We start from the raw sequence: 24,318 nt of genomic DNA on the forward strand, positions 1-24,318 counted from the left end.
TTGTGCTTGAAAAGCTACTGCGCAAATACGGCGTGACATAAAAAAACCACCATTTTATTCTTTAGGGCCTATGTTAATATATATATATGTATGTATATATAATGTTTGGGGTTCTATATAATTTTCTAGTACAAATACGGATTTTTATTTGTAAACAAAAAGTGTCAGAAGAAGGCCTGGTCTTCAAGTGGATGAGGCCTGAAGGTGCTCCTTGGATGCTGGGCCTCTATGTGGCTAGGCTGTGAAAAAGTCTCACACGTGTGGTATTCCCATACTCAAGAGGAGTAGCAGAATGTGTTTTGGGGTGTAGCTGCAAGTATGCCTATGCCGTGTGTGAGAAATAACTTGTTAATATGACATTTTTGTGGAAAAAACATTTTTTATTTAATTTCTTCATCTTTCCAAAGAATTGTGGGAAAAAAATTACAACTTCAAAAAACTCACCATGCCTCTTACTAAATACCTGGGACTGTCTAATTTCCAAAAAGGGACCATTTAGGGGGTATTTGTACTGTCCTGGCATGTTAGGGGGTCAATAACTGAGATAGGCAGTCAGTACATCAGGTGTGATCAATTTTTAATAGGTAGGTAGGTAGGTAGGATAGGTACCACAGTTTGTAGATTCTATAACTTTCAAACTGACCAAATAATATACACTGAATTGGGTTATTTTCAGCAAATAAATGTAGCGGTATTGGTTAACATTTATGCAGAAATATTACTTATTTGCAAAACAGAAACTAATCAAAACACATCTTTCTTTTTTAATTTTGAAGTCTTTTTTTTTCGTTTATAGTACAAGAAAATTAAAAAAAGTGGTGATTAAATATCACCAAAAAAAGCTTTATTTGTGTGAAAAAAAAATTATAAAAATGTAATATGGGTACAGTGTTGCATGACTGAGTAATTGTGTGAGAGGGCTGAAAGCTGAAAATGGACCTGGGCAGGAAGGGGGTGAAATTGTCCAGTACTGAAGTGGTTAAGCACTTTCCTCTGGAAAAGCAAAACTTCCATGGGCATTTATCAAGCATTCTTTTTCAGTCCTTCATAAACACTATGAAAACATGTCATGAACACATCATAAATGCTATAGGAATAAGCAGTAATGAGCATTGCTTTGTTCTTCATAATGAACACGCGTGTAAACAAGCCCTTAGTGTCTGTGTGCTTTAGGTAAGAAAAAAAGGGGTTTTATGTTTAGTGTCAGGGCAAGTGTGTTTAGACAGGACAAAAAAAATGTACTATTGTTTCTTGTCCCCACTACGGGTACAAAGAACAAATCACACACACGTTTGGCATCGCTGCAATCACCAGGAATAGGAATATTTATTTTGCAGGTTCTTTTGGTGGTTGCACATGGTAATTACATAAAAATATACAGCTAAATTTAATTAAAAAAATATTTTGGGCACGTTTTCCTTTGATTGAAAAAAAAAATAGGAGACATCAATTAACATTTCCCACCAAATGAAAGCTCAATCTGTCCTGAAAAACACAAGGTATAATCCTCTCATGCCATCCATTGTATACAAGTGTCTAGTTGTGAATGGTCACAGTGATCACATGCACAGGCTGGGCCAATCACAGCCCATCTGTATCATGTGATTAGCTGTGGCCAATCACAGTTAATCACAACAAAAAAAACCTGAATTAATCGATTTCATTCAGTTAAGTGCTTGCTTATAGCAAAGAAATTCTTTGCTATAAGCAATCAAATTGTGTAAAAAAAAAATATACTGATCACTTCCCCAAAGTAGTACAATGTTACTATGGTAACATTATACTACTTTCTTTATAGTGTAATATGAAAACAAAATCTTAAAAAAAGAGAAAAAATGTAATAAAAAATAAAAAAATAAAACAAAATTGAAAAAATTACCAGTTTTTTTTTCATACTGTCATCAGTCAGTGTCCCTGATTGCCACCACACCAGTTATATGATGATGTTGTACTGTACTGGTGACAGTATGTAAAAAAAAATAGTGAAAACAAATTTTTTTAATTTCTTAATTTTCCGAAAAATTATGACAAAAAAATTACAACTTCAAAAAACTCGCCATGCCTTTTGTGAAATACGTCGGACTGTCTACTTTGCAAAAAGGGGTCATTTGGGGGATATCTGTACTGTTCTGACATTTTTAGGCTGTCAGTACTTCAGGATTGATCAATTTTCAGATCCCATAGTTTGTGAACTATATAACTCTCCTAGAGACTAAATAATAAATACTGATTTGGGTTTTTTTCACCAAAGAAATGTAGCAGAATACATCTTGGCCTAAATTTATAAATAACAATTATTTATTTGCAAACTTTTATAACAGAAACAAAAAAAAATTCAGTCTTTTTTTGTTACGTTAGCAAAAAATAAAGACCCCAGTGGTGATTAAATACCACCAAAAGAAAGTGCTAGTTGTGTGAACAAAATGATAAAATGTTAGTTTGGGTACAGTGTTGCATGACCGTGCAATTGTCATCCAAAGTGTGAGAGCGCTGAAACCTTATAATTGGCCTGGGCAGGAAGGGGGTAACAGTGCCTGGTATGGAAGTGGTTAAGGTTTGTTTTGCATGAAGGGATTAAACTTCTGTCTGCATTACAATTGTCCAGCAATACAGTATTGATAGTCCTGGCCATTACCAATGACTGCAATTCATGGGGTCTAAAATATTAGCTGTGTGAATGTCTCAGCTTTACTGCTAAAGTCACCAATATTACCAGTGCTATTTGTAAAATGTATGAAAATGTCAGCTACTTTTTGTTGCAGGTCAAATGTTACATTGTCTATCATTCAATTCAAAGTGAAAACTAGAATAAAAAGAAAAGTGTGGGCTTTTAAAAAAACAAACATACATACATATTCACCTTCAACTGGCATCATCTGTGTGATACTGCAGCTGTCTATGTCAGTTCTAAGACAGAGAAAGGAGCAATCACATGAGCACTGATCACTCAGTTCTCAGTCTGCTTTGAAGGGAGGGCAGTGACTGTTAGTCACCACTCTCTGCTCTGCTCCTTCACTAGAGCACCAAGTAGGAGAGGGGGTGGCCATGATTTGCTCCTTCTCTCAGCCATACGTTGAAAGTCAGAGTCAGCTGTCAGGCATCAAGATTGATCCCAACAATATTGTCAAGATCCTATCAGAGCCTGGTGCTGCTCTACTCCTTCAGCTGATTGCGGCCAATAGATTGCTATCAGCTGACTCCGGGTTACTGGAGGAAAAATGTAATTGTCTTCCTCAGACTCACAAGAGAAATATGGCCAATCAAAGCTTTGATCAAGATTCTCTTTTAGGAACATTTGAATTTCAGAACACTTGACAAATATAGAAAATATTTGAATACTATAGGCTAAGAACATTCATCCAAAAGAGGAAATGATATGTGGAAGACCTCTGCACTGTGAATTAGCTGCTGCAGAGAGGGAACTACTATACAGAACTTATACAATGCTGCAGAGACAGAACTCTGTTGTTTCCAGGTCTGTTGCTCATCTGTGAAGGATTTCAGTCTGGTAAACTTGACAAGGAATGGAGTACCGTCTCTGCAACATTGTATCAGTTCAGTAAAGTATTTCACTCTCTGCAGGATCTCAGTTTTTCATATCTCTGATAACATGGTTCTTGATCTGGTAATATGGTCCCGTCCTGTTCTGCTTATTAAAACCAGGTTCTGATATGGCTTTTGATGGTTTTAGAATACAATTTTAGTACATTCTGTAGCGCTGAAATAGGTCATGAGAAATCAAACATAAATGTTAAAAACAAAAACACATTTTAGATGTAATACCCAGGAATGAGCTTAAAGTGTTACTAAATCCACAACAGGAAAATTAGTCTGTACAGTATATGCAGAAAAGCATGCTTGTTACACTCACTGTTGAATCTAAGGGGTTAATCCTCTGCACTATGTAAAAATGCTGGTTGATCCTGTATTCTCTGATCCTCCCCTTCTTCCAGTGCCCCTCTCTTATCTCCTGATAAGACATATGGTGTGGAGACACTCTGCACAAGCTCTATTTGGTGTGTATTGCTAGAGAGGTTTTTTTTTTTCTGGGAGAGTGCAGGTGATCAGCACAGGGCTAATCAGCACTGTCCAGACAGAGGTCAGAGGTTCTGTATCCTCCTAGAGCAGAAAGAAAACTACTCCTGCATGCCTTAACCAGTACTTAGTTGAACACTGATAGAAGTCACAAAACTGATGTAACTGCTGATGAGAAAAGGTATTTAGCAGTTTATATTTACTAAAATACTTGCATCTCCATGTAGTGTGTACTGTGGGAGACCAGATAGAGTGAATTCAGGGTCCTGGGTTTCAGTTTTTTTTAGTAACATCTTAAAGTTCCATCTGAATGCAAGTTCAGACCAAACCTTCAGATGAACTCCAGAACACCTACCTGTTCATTGGGAGTCAAATATCACATTAAATAGTGGTATTACTAGCACAATGGATTAACAGTGCTGAATAGTTTTTTTTAATTAATAAAGTACTGGTATAAAACGTGTGTTCTTATTTACCACTAACTATTTGTGAATTAGTAGTGGTACTATGTACCCATTATTCATTCACATGGAGGGCAGATATCTGGGGGGTTCTTTATCTTAAAGGGGACTTCCAGATTCTGATAAGTCCCCCTAGACATCCCACAACCACCAGGTCAGGGTTATATGGAAGAGGCTCTTGTCCTCATCAACATGGGGCTCTCTCCCAATACCAGACTTGGTACCACACTTAGTTCCATAAAAGATCCTCCTTGGTAAGGATATGAATGGATGGATTACAGGGAAAAGTAAATTGACAGCATTTTAAATGGCCTATTTTCCTTTTTAACCTCCCTGGCGGTATGATCATGTCAGGAATTTTGTGCTGAAAGCGGTACCATTTTTTTGCATGGAAATATGTAGTTTTTAATTGTAGGCTGTAATTTTTAGGAATAACTCACTGAAATCTATCCGAAAAAGAGTCTATTAAACATTCCGGATATGATAAAACTTGAAACACGAAATCATAAATTATAATTTAATAAATAATCATAAAAATAATAATATAATAATAATAAATTTAATTCAATAATATAATCAAACCAAAAACACTGAAATTTGAAATACAGAGGCAAATTCGCACATCGCTGAGCAAAGTCGCAAAATCGTTTTCAGTGTCTGATGACGAATTTCCCCACAAATCATTATCACTCAATTCTGCAAGTAGTTCTAATTTACTATCGCTGTTCTAAAACCGCTTTTGATGTAAAGGGATGCTTTTTGGCCGCCATGGACTTTTCTAAGTTTCCAGGCAGAAAGAACAGTCAAAATGCAGGCAGGGCACAGGACAAAGCAGTGGGGACAAAATGTATGTGAAATGCAGTGAAAAAGCAATGACAGCAAAAATGTCATTTTTTAAAAATTTCAAATTTCCCGCCGGTTCCGCCGCCCGAACGTTCCGACGTCACAGGGACCGGAACACGGAAGTCAGATGCCGGCATCCGCCGGAGGAGATGGACGGGGACACTGCAGGGGACCCATCGTGGGAGCGAAGGACGAGGTAAGTGCTGCAGGGACCCCCAGAGAACGCTGCATAGTAAGCCCGAGTGTAGCTCGGGGTTACCGTTCTTGGTATAGAAATTCTACCCCGAGCTACACTCGGGAACACCGCCAAGGAGGTTAAAGGGTACTTTTACTATACTGAATGAAGGGGAGAGAACCATGTTCCTGGACAACTTGCCAGCCAGCTTGCCAACAACCGAATTAACCTGTCTAACAGTATGCGTTTATAACAGGGGTTTAGTTAGCACACATTTGCAAATACATATGTAAGCTACAGAGCCACGTCACGGCACCCTGATAATCTGTGGTCCTAACTCTACAATTTGAGAGCCCCCATAGTAGAGGCACATGTATTTAATGGATAGATCAAGGGCAGGTGAACCTGAGGGAGCCCACCCCTCTTAAAGGCAAAGGAGAAAATACTGATTCATTATCCAATACACAAACCGTAGGTAGAGAGAGAACACTTAAAGTGTTACTAAACCCACAACAGTAAGATCATTCTGTATATGCAGTAAAGCATGCTTGTTATACTCACTGTGGAACCTAGGGGGTTAATCCTCTGCATTGTGTAAAAACACTGTTTGATCCTGTCTTTTCTGATCCTCCCCTTCTTCCAGTATCCCTCTCTTATCTCGTGATAAGACATATCATGCGGAGTCACTCTGCACATGCTCAGCATGGTGTGTATTGCTAGAGAGGTTTTTTGTTTTTGTTTTTCTTGGGAGAGTGCATGTGATCAGCACAGGGCCAATCAGCACTGTCTAGACAGAGGGTCAGGGGTTTCTGCATCCTCCTAGAGCAGAAAGAAAACTCCTCCTACAAGCTTTAACATGTGCTCTGCTGGACACTGATAGAAGTCACAAGACTGCTGTAACTGCTGATGAGAAAAGTTATGTATCAGTTTATATTTAGTATAATAATTGTATTTCTATGTTGTGTGTACTGTGGGAGACCAGATATAGTGAATGCAGGGTCCTGGGTTTAGTAACACTTTAAAACTGAACCAAGAAATAGGGGTTCACCTGTCCAATTGTACACCAATGTGCCAATTGTGGTCTATCCTAAGCAGCAGTTAACTGCCAATGCTTTCTAAAACCTGACGACCACTCATTTGCTCTGCAAAAAAGCCTCATTCACAGCTAAATCAGGAAAATGTGCATGCGCAGTCAACGAGGATGACTATAAACTGCATGCAACATGAACAGACAAACCAGAGGCTCTGGGCAAGTCACTGCTGTCACATCTGCCTGAACCTGGGGTCTGTTTTATATATATTAGACCTTTTTTAGGAGTCCTTGGGGAGGCATGATATACTTTCTGTGAAAATGCAATTACCTTATAAATAAAATTAGTTGTTAAATAAAATATAAAACACTCAAGCCTACTACATACTGTATGTGTCAAGTATCTTAGCAAACTTTACTGCTGATGGTTTCTTCAGTTCTGCTAGTTATGCAAACCACTTTTTTCTTTTTTTTTCTTTTTTGCTTAAACCTTTCAATGAGATGAGATCATTTCAATTCTCCTGCTTTTAGGTTTGCATCTGATACAAGATGAAATGTAATATTGTAGGATGATGAACTTAAAAAATATGTATTATATCTCATGTCTGGTAAAGTTAGCATAGTGTAAAAGTGGAGGTATGTATACGGCCTGATTTTAATCGAATCATACTCAGTGCTCGCTCAGTTAGCAGAGCTTGGCTGTTACAGTAGCAGACCACCACTGTGGTCTTTTTTCCTTACCGATGCTTCATTTGTCCAGCACAGTGGAGAACATAGCTGCTGGGGTTATCTAGAAATAAAAAAAAACAGTTTATAATAAATAAAAAAAAAAACTTTGAAAAGTTGATATTCAGATGAGAAAATTAGACTTGGACAGCACACAAAAATTACTATATACAGTAGGTAAAATAAGTATTGAACACATCACCATTTTTCTCAGTAAATATATAATTAAAAAGTGTTATTGACATGAAATTTTCATCACATGTTGGTAAGAACCCAGGCAATCCATACATACAAAGAAACCAAAACAAATACTTTCAGAAATTAAGGTATGTATAATAAAATGGAATGGTACAGGGAAAAAGTATTGGACATATGATGAAATGGAGGTGCAAAAAGGCATGGAAAGCCAAGACACCATCTAAAATCTATCAGTAATTAAAAAGCAATCCTGCCGCTTGTAAGTGCAAATTAATATCAGCTGGTTCAGTCTCAACTGATGGCCTATAAAAAGGTGCCTTATTACCAAGGTCCCACGCAAGAAGCATCTCATGATGGGTAAAAGCAAAGAGCCCTCTCAAGACCTTCTCAACCTTATTGTTGCAAAACATATTGATAGCATTGGTTACAGAAAGATTTCTAAAATTCTGATTGTTCCAGTGAGCACTGTTGAGGCCATAATCCAGAAGTGGAAAGAATATATTTTCACCATAAACCAGCCATGAGCAGGTGCTCCTTGCAAAATTTCTGACAGAGGAGTGAAAAGAATTATCAAAAGCATTGTCCAAGAGCCAAGGACCACTGGTGGAGAGCTTTAGAAAGACCTGGAATTAGCAGGTACAATTGTTTTAAAGAAAAGAAAAAGTAATACACTCAACCGCCATGGCCAGTATGCATGCTCACCACACAAGACTCCATTGCTGAAGAAAAAGCATGTTGAAGCTCATTTAAAGTTTGCTACACAACATTTAGACAAGCCTGTGAAATACTGGGAGAATATAGTCTTGTCAGATGAGACCAAAATTGAACTCTTTGAATGCCATAATACACACCATGTTTGGCGGCCAAATGGCACTGCACATCACCCCAAAAACACCATACCAAGTTTGGAGGTGGGAGCTTCATGGTATGGGGCTGTTTTTCAGCATATGGTACTGGCAAACTTCATATTATTGAAAGAAGGATGAATGGAAAAATGTACCAAAACATTCATGATAAAAATATGCTGCCATCTACCAGGATGATGAAGATGAAACGAGGGTGGACATTACAGCAACATAATGATCCCAAACACAAAGCAAAGGAAACTCTCAATTGGTTTCAAAGAAAGAAAATCACCTGACTTGAATACAATAGAAAATCTATGGAAAGAACTAAGGATCAGAGTTCACAGAAGAGGCCCATAGAACCTTCAAGATCTGAAGACTGCTTTTGTGGAAAAACGGGCCAAAATCACAACTGAGCAATGCATGCGAGTAGTTTCTATATACAGGAGGTGTCTTGAAGCTGCCATTACCAACAAAGGATTTTGTACGAAGTATTAAATACATTTCAGTTACCGTGTTCAATACTTTTTCCCTGTGTCATTCCTTGTTATTACACATAACTTAATTTCTGAACTTATTTTTTTTTGTTTCTTTGTATGCATGGATTGCATGGGTTGTTACCGACATGTGGTGAAAATTTAATGTCAACAGCACCTTTATAAATATATTTACTGAGAAAAATAGTGACGTGTTCAATACTTATTTTACCCACTGCAAATGGGCTTTTTTGGTCACATATTATTGTCCTGTGATACTAAAGTATTTTTTTCTTGTTAACATGGGGGAATTGGTTTACAAATGTCCCAAAATAATTGTTATTACAGAGAATGTGTTGTACCGAGAAGTAGTATTAACTATTCACTACATACCTTCAGAAAGTAAAAAAAAAACTAGGAATAATGAGCAAACTCATATATTTAGGGAAATAATACTATAATTATTAGATTGGACAAAGAAAAAATATTATTATTATTACCATTGTCATCATCATGATGTACAATGATGTTTTCTTTCTTGGCATATCTAAAAGTAGGTGCAAAGCCTTGCATATGTCTTATCAAATAAACAGTTACTAAATAACTAATCAAATCATCTGCCCTACTGGAATCTTGCTAGATGACTGGTTTTATGAATATATTTTCAGAGTCAAAGCAGCATGGTAGCTGGCATAGCACAGCATGAGCTAGACTGATGGGAAAACCACATCTTTTGCTATGCACAACACTGATAAATGAGAAACTAATTTGCAGCAGAGTAGTGCCTACTTTCCACAAATTAAAAATAAACAACACTTTGAATACCTCTTAATTTATTGGAACGTCGCCGAGTCAGTAAATTATGACCTTACGTGAATGTCAGCTGCAGGAAACAAACAATTTGAAGGCAATCAGGGACGATAAAGCTAATATACATTTTACCTGCTAAGTTGAGCATACTATAAAACCTCAACCTTTTTCATGGAATATAATTGGAGCTGCACCATTTTTTTCATGATTGGCTGAAAATTTGAATTAACCGCTGCTAAGTGCAGCATTTAAAATGAATGTGTACTCGCATGATCTGCTATGGATATAGAAATGCCCTTGAACTATCACATGCACACGTAACTGAAATGTTCATTATAAAGCTCTAGGTGACAGCGTGTATTTTTAAAGTAGAGTTGTAAGCAGGCTATGGACATTCAAACATTTACATATTCTTAACAAACATTAGTTAAACTTTTAAACAAATCCTTACTGACCTCAAGTTGAGCCTCTGTATTCTGAGTGTTCCCCTCTTCCTGTACACATGCTCTGTATATACATTAGAGATTAGTAGTCCAATAGACTGCCAATCACAATGGCAAAGGGGAGCAAAACTAACTACTGAGAGAAAATTAAAGTCTTTTCCTGTAAACCTTAAAGATGGATTACTCCATAGTGTGTGCAACAACTAAGGTCAATGGGTCTTATTTTAAAGCCTACTTACTGCTGGTTAAAGCCCAGCTCAAGGCTAATTCGTCATTTAAAAATGGTCTCACATTGGGAGGAAAAGGGGACTTGAAGCTCTCCAGTACCACATAAAGACATAGGAGAAACAATTCTGAGGGTGCAATAGATTTTACACAGATACTATTAAAGTGGCAGTGATATAATAAAACTAAACCTCCATTTGTCCTCTTGATGAAAACTATACAAAAGCCGAATTTACCTGAGATGCAAATAACCTGGCTGGTTTCTGTGCTGCTGTTGACACATCTCTGGAAGGGAGGGTCAGACTTCAACACCATGGGTCTGCCCATCTGTCCCTGGCTTCTGCTTCCTGTCCTGTGGTTCTCTGCTCTTCCCCTAAACAGTCATGTAACCCCACTCTCTCCCTCTTCTGAGCTTTCCCTAGCTTCATAACCCTCTCATGTCAATCAGAATCCTCATTTCTTCTGGCTCTTTTTCTTCTCTTGGTGCCCTCTCCTATCAGCATCAGGAATGAGGCGCAGGTTATGATGGTGAAAATACCCAGACTGTGTGGCTCTCATGGCTTAAAACAGTCGCCAAGGAGGGCTGCATATCATTATACAGTAAAATGTGTAAACTAACAAAACATATCAGTATCAATGATACAGAAAGTTAGACAGTGGGGAAAATAATTATTTGATCCCCTGCAGATTTTGTAAGTTTGCCCACTTACAAAGAAAAGAAGGGTCTATAATTTTTATCGCAGGTGTATTTTAAATGACAAAGACAGAATATAAACCAAAGATGCAGAAAAAAACACATTATACAAATGTTATAAATTGAGTTGCAGTTCAGTACCAACCAACCATAATTCTGGTTCCCACTGCCTGGCTGTGTACTCATGTGGCACATAGACTGTTCCTGTCAATTTAAGAAGGTGCTCCTAACAACAACTCGTTATGTGTATAAAAGACATCTGTCCACAGAATCTCTTTCTTCCTCACCATCATGGGCAAGACAAAAGAGCTTTCAAAGGATGTCTGAGACAAGATTGTAGACCTGCACAAGGCTGGAATGGGCTACAAGACCATCAGCAAGAAACTTGGTGAGAAGGAGACAACTGTTGGAGCAAATAATTATTTGCAAATGGAAGTAATGCAAAATAACCATCATTGGCCCCGGTCTGGAGCTCCATGCAAGATGTTGTCTCATGGGGTAAAGATGATCATGAGAAAAGTGAGAGATCAGCCCAGAATTACAGGGGAGGAGTTTGTGAATGATCTTAAGGCAGTTAGGACCACAGTTACCAAACAAACATTGGTAACACAATATGCTGCCATGGATTGAAATCCTGCAGTGCCCACAAGGTCCCCCTCCTCAAGAAGGCACATGTATAGGCCCAATTGAAGTTTGCCAATGAACATCTAAATGTTTCTGAGAAGGATTGAGAGAAAGTGCTGTGGTCAGATGAGACCAAAATTGAGCTCTTTGGCATTCACTTGACTTGTTTGGAGGAAGAAAAGGCTGACTCTAACCCTAAGAACACCATCTTTACAGTCAAGCACGGAGGTAGAAACATTATGCTTTGGAGCTGTTTCTCTGCTAAAAGTACAGGACAATTTTGCCGTATTGAGGGGCCAATGGACAGGGCCATGTATTGTAAGATCTTGGATGAGAACCTTCTTCCTTCAGCCAGAACACTGAAGATGGGTCATGGATGGGTCTTCCAGCATGACAATGACCCAAAACATACCATCAAAGCAACAAAGGAGTGGCCCAAGAAGAAGCACATTAAGGTCATTGAGTGGCCTAGCCAGTCTCCAGACCTTAATCCTATAGAAAGTTTATGGAGTGAGCTGAAACTTTGAGTTGCCAAGCAACAGCCAAGAAACCTTAAGAATTTAGAGAAGATCTGTAAAGAAGAGTGGACCAACATCCCTCCTGAGATGTGTGCAAACCTGGTAACCAACTATAAGAAACGTCTTACCTCTGTGCTTGGCAACAAGGGTTTCTCCATCAAGTACTAAGTCATGTTTTGCTCAAATACTTATTTTCCTCCTTGAACTGCAACTCAATTTATAACATTTGTGTCATGTGTGTTTTCTGGATTTTTTTTATATTCTGTCTATCATTTAAAATACACCTATGATATAAGTTATAGACCTTTCATTTCTTTGTAAGTGGCCAAACTTACAAAATCTGCAGGGGATCAAAAAATTATTTTCCCCACTGTACATGTATTAGGCAGTGATGCTCCAAAATAATGTTTGGACAGTTGCAACATCTGTAATCCATTCAGTTTAGTTACTTAAATAAGAAATCCAGACAAACAGCTAATTACATGGTTTAGATACATATAGGTTTTGATATTTACTGGGCTACTTACAAAAATGATTTGTACATTTGGCTATCCACTATGGGGAAATACACATCTGCTAGCTACAAAAAAATCAATCCATTATACACTGGTTTAGAATTACTACTACTTAGGTCAGCATCCTGGTGATGAAAATGATTCTTTATCCAGGGTACAAAAATTATGAAAATGGAAAGGTGACATAGAAATATGTGTTGCAGAACCAGATAACTGCATTTATGGACTTGAAATGAGTGTATAACCTACTTGGCTGTGTTGTGAGTCAGAGATACATAAATGAAAAGGCTGGGTGACTAGAATTACAAATCCTCTGGCAGGAGAAACAGTTACCATCAGGGGCGGACTGACAACTGATGGGGCCCCCGGGCAATAGGGGATCATGGGGCCTCTGTGTCCTTGCCCAAACTCAAAAAAGCCTATGAAAAAGGTACCAGGGGCATCTCATGGGGCCCCCCTACTGATCCCGGGCCCTCGGGCAGTGCCCGAGTTTTCAAATGGTCAGTCCGCCCCTGGTTACCATATACACTTTCTAACTGTGTTTTCAGCTCCAAGATGAACCTTTTCTTCCCCCCAAACCATTCTCTCCCCTTGCACAGTAAGAATGCCAACAGAGCTTTTATATACCAAGCTCCTGTAGCAAGAAACTTGATTCTTTAATCTCTGTAATGTCATTACCTTCACAGTACTTTGCACTGATTTCCTGTCATTTGTCGTGCTGACATAAGGACCTGGGTGCTGCCTTGCAAGAACTGCAGGGAGTTAGTAACAAGACTAGTCAACCTGCTCTAGAAAGAGAGTAGAAATGATAGGTGATAATAGGTGATCATTACCAGAAAGTGCTAAAAAAAATTAGCATGTTCCCCCCCATACAGACATCAATGACATAATGTCTAGAGGTTTAGGCAGAGGAATACTTACCTTGTTCCTCACTCCCCCAGCAACTGGCACTCTCCTCCATTCCCAGTATGTGGATAGTCCCACAAAATCCTCAGATATACTGCAGGTGTGCTATACATAATGATATTGAAAAGGCCATAACTGCAGAAGAGAAATGGCTTTGTGCAATTGCTTTTATAGCAGGGAGGAAAACTGCTGAAGGCAAGAATAAGGTAAGTATTTGTACTTATTACTTACCCCCTAAACTAAGTGAGCTAGCATATCGGCAGAATGAATTGAACACTGCAATGATGCCACACTACAGAAGAAATTTTCATCTGGTCTTCAAATGTTCTCCCTGTATCTCAAAACACATCTCCCAAATAACAGGCAAGACAAAAGGAATACTAACAATAGTGTATCAAATATTTTGAAGAATATTATAACATCATATTATAGCATTATGAGGCACACAGCCACCTGCGTTTAGCAGGATAAATTGATCTGGGAAGAATAAGCAAACGTTATACTTTTCAAATTTATTTCTCCTGCATCAAGACGTAGTTGCATTTATACTTGTTTACATGTGTTTATCTGCAGAAAACCAAGCTAAGTGGTCCCAGAATGCAGAAATGACTTGTTTGTGTGAAAAATAAATGCACCTAGCTGCTGCTGAATATTTAGTTGTGAATTCAGTCATTGCAAAATAAACACATCTGAACACATGTATTTTCATGCCCTTTTGCATGGGGCCTTAAGCTGCATATTACAAAAGGTGGAAATTGCATTATTTAATTGTTCTAGATAGATAGATAGATAGATGGATGGATGGATGGATGAATAGATAGATAGATAGATAGATAGATAGATAGATAGATAGATAGATAGATAGATTACATATAGATAGATAGATAGATAGATAGATAGATAGATAGATAGATAGATACATACATACATTTTTTTTGACCAATAGAAAAAAAGTATGCCTTTTCAACTTTTTGTTCATCAAGTTGTGTGCAAATTAAAGTCTAACTTTAACAACTTTAAAGGATAAGTTCACCTTTTTGACCAAAAGTAATAAATGCTAATTTTTTTTGCAGGTAAAAAAATGTGCATTTATTATTTTTGGTTGCAGGAACCTGTAAAGCATTGCACCAGCAATCAGAAGATTACTGGTACAATGCAGATCTCCTGCAGACCTGTCAGTATGTTTGCTTGCCTATATGGGATGTACAGGCAAGCAGATATACTGACAGGAGGAATCAAACTACCACGGTGCTCCGCAGGGCCATAGCAGTTCATTGAGAGCTACAAGCCGACAGCCACTAAGGCTGTTGGGACTTGCAGGTTATTCATTCACAGAACACTGTGAATGAATGACGTGGCCATGTGGGCGGAGCCCCACAAGGCCACACTGTTTTTAAAAGTGACAGCTAGTACAAGGAGCTTCTCCCTGTAGTGCTGTCATGGGGGAGCAACAGGTAGCAACTGCAGCACTGGAAAAATGTTACATGTTCCACCCCAAAAACAGGCGGAACATGTAACATGTTCCCAAAAGGTGAACTTATCCTTTAATTAAGCATCCATCTTTCTAACTGTATTGTCTTGTTTTTGTTTATTTGAATAAATTACCTTATCATTATTGTACAAATTGGTCAGTAAATACATCTTTAAAATAGTTCATAGTATTCTCTTATTGCCATCCTGCTGTGAGCTTACCTGCTGCCCAGAGCTCTGCAGCAGATCTTGTCTAGTCTCATAAGAGCTCATCGTGCGTGTCTAATTTAGAATTTACAACAAAAGAAACTCAAAGATTTTTCTTCACAGTGCAGCAACATAAATGTGGAAAATAGCACGGCTCTGATAAATACATAGAAATGAAAAACTGGTTCCACTGAGAAAGTATTGAAAAAAAAGGCTACCAAACTGGTAGATTGTATTTAAGTAAAGTTGAAAGCAGGGGAAAATAATTATGTCAGATCATGCTATTTTTTGGTGTCCTAGTTGACCATGTTGACTTGGCATTCAGCATACAGTAATTAGTGCAAATTAAAAAAAAGTCCATGTGTCAATTCAAAAAATGTCACTCGGTGTAGGAATAAATATAATCGTGCTCATAATCCACCACCAGAAGAAATAAATACACTCACCAGAGCTAAATGCTGATTAATTACAACCAGCAAAAGCGCTGAGAGTGATGGTAATCAGTAAATCCAGATTTTCAAAGCAATGCTCTACGAAGTAATGAGATATCCAAACTTGGGAGCAATACTCTGCAGCAACCACATCAATCCAGCATCTAGGAAACCTTTAATTGATCGTCTCCGCCATTCATAGTCATGGAACCACACTCGGGGATAAAGAAAAGGAATAATGGTGCAGCATGTTTAAAATCATCACATTTATTCAAGAAGTAGGCTAAAAACTCACAAGCAAGGTGTCACACCAGCATATTAGGCATTGAACAATAGCATGGGATAACAAACAAGTCCCGCTCACCTCCTGACGTCACGAACATCCAGGCTCCGCCCTACGTGTTTCGTCACAAATGACGTCCCATGCTATTGTTCAATGCCTAATATGCTTGTGTCGGCGTGACACCTTGCTTGTGAGTTTTTAGCTTACTTCTTGAATAAATATGATGATTTTAAACACGCTGCACCATCATTCCTTTTCTTTATCCCGAGTGTGGTTCCATGACTATGAATGGAGGAGACGATCAATTAAAGGTTTCCTAGATGCTGGATTGATGTGGTTGCTGCAGAGTATTGCTCCCAAGTTTGGATATATCATTACTTCATAGAGCATTGCTTTGAAAATCTGGATTTACTGACTACCATTGCTCTCAGAGCAACAGCGCTTTTGCTGGTTGTAATTAATCAGCATTTAGCTCTGGTGAGTGTATTTATTTCTTCTGGTGGTGGATTATGAGCACGATTATATTTATTCCTACACCAAGTTACAGAGTGACTTTTTTGAATTGACACATGGACTTTTTGTTAATTTGCACTAATTAGTGGATTATACAGCGCATTCCTTTATTTTGTATTAGTTCACCTTTATTTAGGGTTTTAGGTTTGCTGCGTATATATATTTTTTATATATTGATATTTTGAGTGTTTTTCATCTGGCGCTTTTCTTATTTTTGATTTATTCAGCATACAGTATATGGAACATGTGCATGAATTTATAGATGTGAGAATATGTAAATTTTATGTTTTCTGTGCTTTTGGGAGCTAGCCAGTTGGAAAAAATAATGTTAGCCTTTAACTTGTTGGAACAGCCTTGGTTGGTATAACCTAAGTCAAACATGTTTGATTAGACCTTTGTCATGGGAAGGAGATATTTTGGCATGTCCTAAGCAGGGCTGTCTTTATACAGGGCAAAAGGAGCAGCTCAGTCATTGTTGTGGGGCCCAGAGCAGCTTCCCCTTAAGCCCGCGCCATCAGCAGGACTACCAGCAGGGCATTAAGAGGTGAGCTGCTGATGGAGGATGCCAAGCCACTCGCAACACAATTTCAAATCCCACAGGGACTAGATTGTGGAGGAGAGGACAGGCACCACAACCTGCTGCCTTACTTTCTCTGCCATTCTAACCACGCCCACCCCACATCATCATCACCTACACCATCCATTCTCGCCAGGGATGCACCCTCCTACTCAGGATACTCTCTCTGGAGACATAGTGCAACATGGCAAGGTAATTTCATGGAGCTGGATTTTCCTGTCTTTTAATGTAAGTTTGGATTACAATTGTTTCTTTGATGCAAATTTTGCCTAAGAGCTTGTTTATCTCTATGAGGATTCTGGAGAAGTGCCCCTGATGTGAACTATTGGGAAGAATGGAGTCCTTAAGATAGCCTATGCTTGAAAACAACTACAAAAGGGTAAAAGTACCTGGTATCACCTTTGGCTGGAATATAGAGGGTTGGCATGGAATGTTGAGAATTAAAGTGAAAGTTTGGGACTTGGACATTGGACACAATTTGATTTGGATTTTTGGGACACTATTGAAAGTGGATTTTTGGACACAAATTACGTATTTGTATTTTTATATTATTTTGTTTTATTTATATTTATTTGTATATGAATTAAGTATTTGTAGAATTTATTTTAGGGTTGTATGTGGGATTTAGATGGTTTTTCACAAAAAGGATATGTTGGATTGTGTACTTTCTAGGGAGAAAGTGTGACTTTTTGGTGGGAATTGAAGTAATTTATTGATTGATTAATTTCATGGATGGGCTGATATGTGGAGGTAGGAGATCGCTGCACCTGTCGACAGGAGCAGGATAAGTCAGGGGAGGGGAAGTTAGAGGATTTACTTTTCTGTGTTATTTTATTGTGTGTAAGTCCTTTAAGAGTGAGCTCCAGGCAGACATCTAAAAACACATAAGTGATTTGTATTCCTTATGTGTATGCATGGTACACTGGCTATCGGTGTTCTGGCAGGCCAAGTCTCCTCACCTCACCCTGAAGACTCCAGGACTGGTGGGGGTGGGGTGTGCTGTTTACTAAAAGGGTCAATCCACTTTACAAAAATATCTGCCCCAGTAGAAAAAACAAACTATGAACAATATTAAATGATAGTTCCCCGGCCTGCCCTGTTGCTAGGACATTGCTATAGAGCACTAACCTCTAGCAACCAATTAGTGACTGGTAAGGATCTGCAGCAACCTCTAGCAACCAATCGCTGCCTGATCTGCTGCAGTAACTGATTTTGAGTCTAGCTGCTATTTATTGTATGTCTCTGAGCAGGTGAGAGTGAAATTGCATTGAGGGGGGGGGGGGCAAAGAAAATGTTTGCCCAGGGTCCAGTCAATATTAAAGATGGCCCTGGTCCTATTTGTACCTAGATATCTAGAATATGTAGAATCTTGTTTGACCTGCTTGCTTTGGGTCACAGTATTTTGGTAGGACAGAGGTCAGAATTCTGGCTTGGCTGTTTTAAAATGTGCCATTTAGTCTGTTCACACCACAGTTTTCTTGATTTACACTTGTGTTTTGGATAATTGTCATGTTAGGTGAATCAGCTGATTAAATTTTTAGCATATATAACATATATTCATTTTAGTGTATATATATATATATATATATATATATATATATACATACATATACACACTGCTCAAAAAAATGAAAGGCACACTTTTTAATCAGCGTATATCATCAAGTCAATTAAACTCCTGGGATATTGATCTGGTCAGTTAAGTAGCAGAGGGGGTTGTTAATCAGTTTCAGCTGCTTTGGTGTTAATGAAATTAACAACAGGTGCACTAGATGGGCAAAAATAAGACAACCCCAAAAACTGGAATGGTTTTACAGGTGGAGGCCACTGACATTTTTTTCCTCACTCATCTTTTCTGACTGTTTTTCACAATTTTTGCATTTGGCTAGGGTCAGTGTCACTACTGGTAGCATGAGGCGATACCTGGACCCTACAGAGGTTGCACATGCAGTCCAACTCCTCCAGGATGGCACATCAATACGTGCCATTGCCTGAAGGTTTACTGCATCTCCCAGCACAGTCTCAAGAGCATGGAGGAGATTCCAGGAAAGAGGCAGTTACAATAGCAGAGCTGGACAAGGCCGTAGAAGGTTCTTAACCCATCAGCAGGACTGGTATCTGCTCCTTTGTGCAAGGAGGACCAGGGTGAGCACTGCCAGAGCCCTACAAAATGAAATCCAGCAGGCCACTGGTGTGAATGTATCAGACCAAACAATCAGAAACAGACTTCATGAGGGTGGCCTGAGGGCCCGATGTCCTCAAATGGGCTCTGTGCTCACAGCCCGGCACCATAGAGCTTGATCGGCATTTGCCATTGAACACCAGAATTGGCACATCCGCCACTGGTGCCCTGTGCTTTCACAGATGAGAGCAGGTTCACCCTGAGCACATGTGACAGACGTGAAAGGGTCTGCAAAAGCCGTGGAGAATGTTATGCTGCCTGTAACATTGTTCAGCTTGACTGTTTTGGTGGTGGGTCAGTGATAATCTGGTTGAGGCATATCCATGGAGGGACGTACAGACCTCTACAGGCTAGACAATGGAACCCTGACTGCCATTAGGTATCGGTATGAAATCCTTGGACCCATTGTCAGACTCTACGCTTGTGCGCGACAATGCCCGGCCTCATGTGGTGAGAGTATGCAGGCAGTTCTTGGAGGATGAAGGAATTGATACCATTGAATGGCCCCCACACTTGCCTGACCTAAATCCAATAGAACACCTGGGATATCATGTTTCGGTCCATCCAACGCTGCCAGGTTGCACCTCAGACTGTCCAGGAGCTCAGTGATGCCCTGGTCCAGATCTGGGAGGAAATATCCCAGGACAGCATCCATGGTCTCATTAGGAGCATGCCCCGACATTGTCAGGCATGCATACAAGCACGTGGGGGCCATACAAACTAATGAGTACCATTTTGAGTTGCCGCTATGAAATTTCAGCAAAATGGACTAGCCTGCTGCATCATTTTTTCATTTTGATTTTCAGGGTGTCTTTGAATTCAGTCCTCTGTAGGTTGATAATTTTCCCAAACGATGCGGCATGCTTATGTCCCTAACACATTACCCAGCCCATATCAGTATAGATATCCAGCATGATATTTTCCCCATTGATATCTGATGTGTTTTCAAAGAGTTCCTTTAATTTTTGGGGCCTTACATGCTGACATCACGACGCCATTTCTGGAATTCAGATTAGTGGCCGTTTTAGTAAGTCTGGACAGATTGTTTTGATATATCCACTTGGTTGTTTTCAATGCTTTGTATTAGCAATTTTATAATAAATACTGTATACTACACCATATACCTTCATTTGGGCTCTGTGGTGTGAGCTATTTTCCATCTAAGAATACTGAGTGGCGGCCAGGAATTTGAACACTGGAGATAATATCTGGATTACACAACATTGGCTATTTTACATGTATTTGTAATTTAGTCCTCTGGTGAGTGCATAGAGGTGGAGGATTGCACACGGCTGGTGACAAGGTGAAGTCTTTTTCCTTCTTTCTTTACTTGCACTTTTTGGGAGTTGCAATAATCTGGATTTCTACTATTTTGACTGGACACATATATTACAGCACTACTTGATGGATTGTTTTATATAGTTGTTACATCTTTCTATTTCTGATGTATGGATTTATGCTCATTTTGGATACCAACTTTATATCAATAATTGGAGTTGCATTTTGTACTTATTTTTACACTTATATCTTGCACTTTATGTATTGATGAATTTTACTTATTTAAAAATTAATTTATATTTTGGAATTTTTGATATACGTATAGCGCTGCACTATTCTTTTCTTTTATATTTATATATATATATATATATATATATATATACACACACACACACACACACATACATACATATATATATATATACACACACATATATACACACATATATAGAATAGTGCAGCGCTATATATCAAAAATACCAATATATAAATTCATTTTTAAATAAGTAAAATTCATCAAAACATAACACGCACTGCATTGCCAAAAGTATTGGGACACCTGCCTTTACACACACATGAAATTAACTTTGATGGCATCCCAGTCTTAGGATTCAATATTGAGTTGGCCCACCTTTTGCAGCTATAACCGCTTCAACTCTTCTGGGAAGACTGTCCACAAGGTTTAGGAGTGTGTCTATGGGAATGTTTGACCATTCTCCTTCTTTCAGCATACTTTACAGTTAGCAAGAGGTTTGGCTCTGGTATATGGTGTTTTTGTTTTGTTCAAACACAAGTATATATATATATATATATATATATATATACACACACACACACACACACACACACACACACACACACACAGTTGTGCTCAGTAGTTGGCATACCCTGGCAGAAATTGTGAAATTTTGGCATTGATATTGAAAATATGACTGATCATGCAAAAATTATTGAAGGATGATGATCATATGAAGCCATTTATTATCAAATAGTTGTTTGGCTCATTTTTAATTCATAATGATAACAGAAATCACCCAAATGGCCACGATCAAACATTTACATACCCTGGAATGTTTGGCCTTGGTACAGACACATAAGGTGACACACATGGGTTAAAATGCCAATTAGAGGTTAATGTCCCACATATGTGGCTTTTTAAATTGCAATTAGTGTCAGTGTATAAATAGTCAATGTGTTTGTTAGCTCTTACATGGAAGCACTGACTAGGCTAGATACTGAGCCATGGGGATCAGAAAAGAATTGTCAAAAGTCCTACATAACAAGGTAATGGAACTTTATAAAGATGGAAAAGGACATAAACAGATGTCCAAAGCCTTGAATATGCCAGTCATCACTTCCACTAAGAAACAGAAAATTCAAGGACCTTTTGATACCAAGTAGAGGTAGACCTAGAAAGATTGCAACCACAACTGCCAGAAGAATTGTTCGGGATACAAAGGGAAACCCATAGGTAACCACAGCTGAGCAATTGGAAGAAGGTATGTAATACAATGCAGTGATGTAGAATGCTAAATCCTTAGAAGGGTATTGACAGTGCTAACTTCTCTTTGTAAACCATCTTCCTCAAATTTAAATTCTCTTGTAAAGTGTTCCAGTGTTCTGAGCTTTATCAGCCTTTCATCAGTGGTCCTCTTAAATCAATCTCTGTCTGTCCACAAAACATTGCAGTAGAATTCTGCTATAATGAAAAGGTAACTAGAGAGCGATCATCGGCAGGAAACCGGCACCTGAATTGACTGGAACAACTGATCCACTGATTGAAATTGTTGGTTTATGAATGACTTTGATTATTGAAACCATTTGAAGAGGCACACTACTTCCCCTGAGGAAAAACCGCTGCAGGCGAGTGCATGAACACACAATCCCTCCACACATTGATAGGTGACGGCCTGATCCGTGATCGTAACACTTGAAGAAGCATGAATGTAGGTTGGCTACACTTCAATGATGTTGCAGATAAAACATAATTTGTTAGAATCTTCAAAGAAAGTACAATACAGACATAACAGCTCCCACGATGGACAGAGAACAGTAAAAGCGTTTCACATAAACGTGCTTGGTCATTACTGAATTTCACCTGTCAAAAAACAGCCTAAATAGCAATTACCAGGGCTTTTTGGTGGACGTTCCTCTACTTCTGGCTCAAGCCCTCTGCTCTCTGCTCACCACTGTCACTTGTAAACACAGAAGGTCCAGAGGGGGGAGAAGATGGGGGTAGTGGAGGGGGGGTTGCATGCAGAGGTCCGAGCTGAAGAGGGGTGAAAGTGAGATGTGGATATGTAAGAAGGCTGAACTCTGCACTGTTTAGGGCACCCCTGAACTTTGCAGTCTGTATGCAGCACACCCCTAAACTCTGCACTCTACATGTAATGCACTCCTGGTATTTAATGCTCCTTTAAGACCCCCCCAGAGCTATTTTTGAAATTGTCCACACTCACTATTTGATGCAGTTTGGAGGGTGTGTGTGTGTTGGGGGGGGTTGTGGTTGAGTTCTTGCACCTGTTTTCTGAGAAATAAAGCCCTGGCAACTACCCAGCAGATTTCTATTGGTGATCTCATGTCCTTCATATAGACATGCTAAATACAAATCAGTTTAAAAAAAACAACATATATTTGGTCATTTAACCACATGCCGCCCAGCCACTGTATAAATACGGCGGCAGGGCGGCACGGGCAGGTAAAACCACGTTTTAAAACATGTGTTTTGTAAACAGGTAGGGGGCATGCGCAAGGCGCGCCGCCGCCCTACCTGTCCCACCGATCACAGCCGCGGATGTCAGTCGCCGGGTCACAACCGGTCATTACCGGCTATGTCCCGACGATCGGCGGCAATCGCTGACAGAGAGCAGGGCTGCAGTAGCTGTGCTTTCTGTCACTTCCCTGACAGCTCGAGGACAAGCTGATCGGGACAGAAGAGTTTCTCTCTCCCGATCAGCCTGTCCCCATCCAGCACACACCCCCGCCCCCTAGTAAAACACCCCCCTCACACAGATAACCCTTCCCTGAAAAATAAAGTTAACCCCTTCCTCCCCAGTGCCATTAGTACAGTGTCAGTGTTTTTTTTTTTTTTTTGCACTGATCACTGTATTGGTGTCACTGGGGATGTCAGTGACCCCAAGTCAGTACCCCCCAATGTCAGAATGTCTGCCGCAGTCCTGCCATAAGTCACTGATCGCCGCCATAAGTCGCTGATCGCCGCCATTATTAGTATAAAAAAAACCTAAAAATCCCAGTATCTTTCCCGCCATTTGTAAACGCTATAACGTTCACGTAAACCAATTAATTTACACGGATAATAAAATATACAGTAAGCGCTCATCAACAGTAACAGCAGCTGAACATAAAGGAAAACGCATAAGAAGTCCCAAAATTCATGTAAATATAAATGCAGCGCTCTTAGAAAATAATGAGAAGTATGAATGAAACACAGTCCAATAAAAAGGTGCTCCGTGATTCCCCGTGCAAATGGTAGAAATTCACACTAACCAGAAAGCGTATAAGTAATACGCATATATGTATATATATATCTCCTGAAGGCTCCCCTCAGGTCTGGTCAAAGAAATGGCTGGGAAAGGTAGAGATCCTACGCCCTCTTGTGGTGGGAATGTGGTCCGGCAGGTCACAGAGGTATCTGGATAAGCCTCACCCTTCACAGGAACTGACACAGGGATCACTTAGGGCTGTAAGGATTGGAGAAGCTCCTCACAGGAGACATAGGGAAGCACTCATAGTGTAGTAGGTAAAGATTTTATTCCAAAACACAGGTGCATAGTAGACATGAAATAGATAAATATGAATGAACACACTGACCTTTAAAAATTCAAGGTGGCCG

The 24,318-nt window shown here is 39.2% G+C and overlaps 1 protein-coding gene across 2 annotated transcripts in view; it reads left to right on the forward strand.

The window, feature by feature from the left end:
* The window catches only part of CDH20 (cadherin 20), a 472,975-nt gene that overhangs the window by 194,898 nt on the left and 253,759 nt on the right, over positions 1–24,318 (forward strand). The window lies entirely within an intron of this gene.

The sequence above is a fragment of the Staurois parvus genome, unplaced genomic scaffold (genome assembly GCF_062004578.1).
Source record: "Staurois parvus isolate SC_StPar_1 unplaced genomic scaffold, SC_StPar_1.0 ptg000153l, whole genome shotgun sequence".
Classification (NCBI taxonomy): domain Eukaryota; kingdom Metazoa; phylum Chordata; class Amphibia; order Anura; family Ranidae; genus Staurois; species Staurois parvus.